Source organism: Echinops telfairi, unplaced genomic scaffold (genome assembly GCF_000313985.2).
Source record: "Echinops telfairi isolate 266 unplaced genomic scaffold, ASM31398v2 ScPeMD7_1;HRSCAF=3_0, whole genome shotgun sequence".
Classification (NCBI taxonomy): Eukaryota; Metazoa; Chordata; class Mammalia; order Afrosoricida; family Tenrecidae; genus Echinops; species Echinops telfairi.
This window is the reverse complement of record NW_022103896.1, coordinates 43,782,738-43,786,292: the sequence shown is the minus strand read 5'-3', so window position 1 is coordinate 43,786,292 and position 3,555 is coordinate 43,782,738. Positions and strand designations below refer to the sequence as shown.

The following is a 3,555-nucleotide window of genomic DNA, read 5'->3' as shown; positions in this document are numbered from 1 at the left end:
AAGGGCAGAGACGTCACACCGCAGGCACATCAGGCCCCGGCAGCATTTCTCCGGATACGTTTGAGAGAAGCTGGAGTTCCTTCAAGTAGGAGGAAACAGAAACCAGAGGAGAAAGACTGCCCTGGTGACCCAATACTGTTTTTCACTCCAGGCTCCTGTTGCCTTCCAAAGAGAGCGCCGCTCCAGCCTCTGCGGAAGGCTCGGGATTTCTCTCCCGAGCCACACCTCTGCCACACCTTGGGCATCTGCACTTGGGTCTCTGCTTGGGGAAGGGAGGTCTGTCCTTGGGGGCGAGAGAAGTCTAGGTCAGCTTCATCAGCAAGAAATCGATCAGCCTGCCTTCCACCTGCTTCCACTGGGGAGGGACAGACTAAGTACTGATCAGCCTGCCTTCCACCTGCTTCCACTGGGGAGGGACAGACTAAGTACTGCTCAGATTTGACGACGGGGAAGAGGCGAAGAAAAAAACAAGGGAGGGGCTGTCAGTCATCCAGACAGATGAGTTTGAAAAGTGTCTCCGAGAATGGAGTCGCAGATTTGACAAATGTATTCAGTGTCATGAAGAGGACTTTGAAGGTGATAAGGTTGTTTTGTAAATAAATGTAAATACATAACTTTTTGGGGGGGGAAATCTGTGGGGGGTTTTTTGGGGGGTACAGAACTCCAGGAAAACTGGGCCTTCTCAAATCTTTGCCCTTGGCCCCTGTCCCCCTCTCCTGAAATGTCCTGTTCTTCTCACCCACGTGGCAAATTCTTCTCTTCTTCCCAACCTCCCCCAGGCACCACGGTAGCGGTGAAGGACACCGGCCTTCTCCGCTCTTTCTCCAGGCAGACTCCACGCTCCTGTGCCCGGCTTCCCCACATGCTGCACATCTGCCCAGTATTGCAAGTCTCTGATCTGCCTGCAAGGAGCCCCAGTGACACAGTGGTGAGTACTTCACCTAACTGGAAGGTGAGCGGTTTGAATCCACCCAGTGGTTGCATGGGCGAGAGACCCAGAGAACTACTTCTGAGAGGTTACAGCCAGGAAAACCCTCTGGGGTGGTTCTGCTTGGTCACATGGGGCCACTGTGAGACCGAATCAGCCTGATGGCTCCCAACAGAGGAATTCTACTGCAATGTCTGCATAGCTCATAGGGATGACTCTGAAGCAGAAGGAAAAACTTGTTTTCTTTTTCTCTGCATCCTTTTCCCTTTCAGAGCCTACCCCGAGGGCTGTCACAATGCTTGCTGACTCATTCCGTTCAGCAATGTCTACTCAGCAACACATTACGCTCCTAGCGTTGTGCTGAGATAACTTGGGGATAGAAGTGGGAATAAGATGAGCACCCCAGGGTGGGGTCTGAAGTTGGGTGTAAGAGGCAGATTTGCAAGCGGATAATTGTGAATGAGGCCATACCAAATCGATGAGGGGCTGCAGCTCTTGGGTGGTTAAGAAACATTGGATTTGGAGGTGAGACTCTCCCCTCTCCTGGGCTTTCGTCCGAGCTCCATGAGCTACTGGCCTTGGTTTCCGTACTGCGGAATGGGAATGATAGTACCTATTTTGTATGTTAAAGATAAAATGAGGACAGGCATTTTGTAAATGCTTTCAAAACGGAATGTACAACTCATTCTGAGAGCCTAGAGCCTTGAACCAGTTGCCACGGAGTCAGCTCTGACTCAGGGGCACCTCACCTATGTCAGAGTAGACATGTGCATCGTAGGGTTTTGATGGATGGTGTGTTAGTCTGGGTTGACTAGAGAAACAAATCCAGAAACACTCATATGTGTGCAACAGACACCTTTATATCAAGAAGTAATTATGCATCAATAAAACATCCCAGGCCAGTCCAGATCAAGTTCATAAGTTCGATATTAGCCCATAAGTCTGCTATTAGCCCGCTATTGCTCTTCACACTCACACAGCACATGTAATGATGCCAAATGCAGGAAGCTCACTGGCCGGTGGGTGGAAAGTCCCATGGATCCAATGGCAGTGGATTCATCTTCAGGACTCTGGCTGCCATCAGCGTGGCTCCATGTGTCTTATCAACAGGAATGTGTAGCAGCAAGAGAGAGTTCTCAGAATCCTTATGAGAAGGCCATGCCCACAGGGAGGAATCATTGGGTTGTGACCTGATTGACAGATTCCTTCTTTGATCAAGTTGACATGGAATTATCTAACTACCACAGATGGCTTTTCAGAAGTCGATCTGCAGGCCTTCTTTCTGAGGTACCTCTGGCTGTACTCAACCCTCCATCCTTTAGGTTAGGAGCCAAGCATCCACTCACCGTTTGCATCACCTAGGGATGTCTGTGAAGTAGAATGAATGAAAGCAAGTCCATGGGAGCCAAAATGTAACTTGAAGATATCCCACCCGAGCGTCGAGAACATCTCAAGAACAAATTTGATGAATTAAACCCTTGTGACAGAAGACCCGATGGTCTGTGAGATGCCGCCAAGACCATCAGGCATGAAGAGAGCAAAGGCCTTCAAAAGACGAGGGATAAAAGACCGGAGGGATGCCAGAAGAGACTCGAATCTTGGTCTTAATTGTAGAGTAGCTACGGCAAATGGAAGAAATGGTGAGGTCCTTTCAAAGGGCAGCTCAGGAAGACAAGTAGAATATTATAATGAGATGTGCAATGACCAGGAGTTAGAAAACCAAATAGACAGCTAGCATATTTTAAAGTGAAAGAAGTGAAGAAAAATGTAAGCTTCGAGTTGCAACATTGAAAGGTTCTCTGCACAAAAACCAAAAAAGAAAGATTCTCTGGGCAAAATCTTGAATGATGCAGGAAGCATGAGAAGAAGATGGGACGAATATAGAGTCGCTGCATCAACAAGAACCAGTCCTATTCAGTTGCTTCAAGAGGTGGCATATGAACAAGGACCGTGGTACTGAAAGGAACGAGTCCAAGCTCGACTGAAAGCATTAACCATATCAAGGCTTTAGGAATTGATAGAATATCAATTGAAATGTTTCAACAAGCTGGGGAAGCACTGGAAGCACTCACTCGTCTATTCCAGGAAATTTGGAAGATAGCTACTTGGCCAACTGACTGGAAGAGATCCATATTTGTACCCAATGCAAACAAAGGTGACCAAACAGAATGTTCAGATAATAGAACAATATTAATAATATCACATGCAAGGAACATTTTGCTCAAGTTCATGCAACAATGATTTAAGCAGTGCATTGTGAAGGAGCTGCCAGAGGTGTAGGCTGGATTCAGAAGAGGATGTAGAACAAGGGATACCACGCTGACTTGGCAGATGAGGTGACATTGACCCCGGATTCAGAGAAATCCGGCACTGTGACTTCTACTTCTGGATTTGGGCCTGGGAGCTGTAACCTCCATGGTCAGCATGAAGCTGCATGCAGCTCCGCTCAGAGAATTCCCAAGGGAGCCCGCAGCACGCCGTGCCAATGTGCCTCCACCCCAGAAGCTGGGGAGTCGGCTGGGCTCCAAGGACTTTCTTGTTGTTCTGAGGGTTGGCCTGGCCAGAACTTTTGCGGCGGGGGTTTGTGGCCAGCCCTGTTTGGGCAGGGGCTCTGAGCCCTGGCTGAC

General features: G+C 48.7%; 1 long non-coding RNA gene across 1 annotated transcript in view; it reads left to right on the top strand.

The window, feature by feature from the left end:
- The first annotated feature begins 788 nt into the window (after positions 1-788).
- Positions 789-3,555, top strand: part of LOC123521430 — a 12,272-nt gene continuing 9,505 nt past the window's right edge. Inside the window, exon 1 of the long non-coding RNA XR_006679879.1 lies at positions 789-928. This is a non-coding gene — a long non-coding RNA (uncharacterized LOC123521430). The remainder of the gene's footprint in view (positions 929-3,555) is intronic.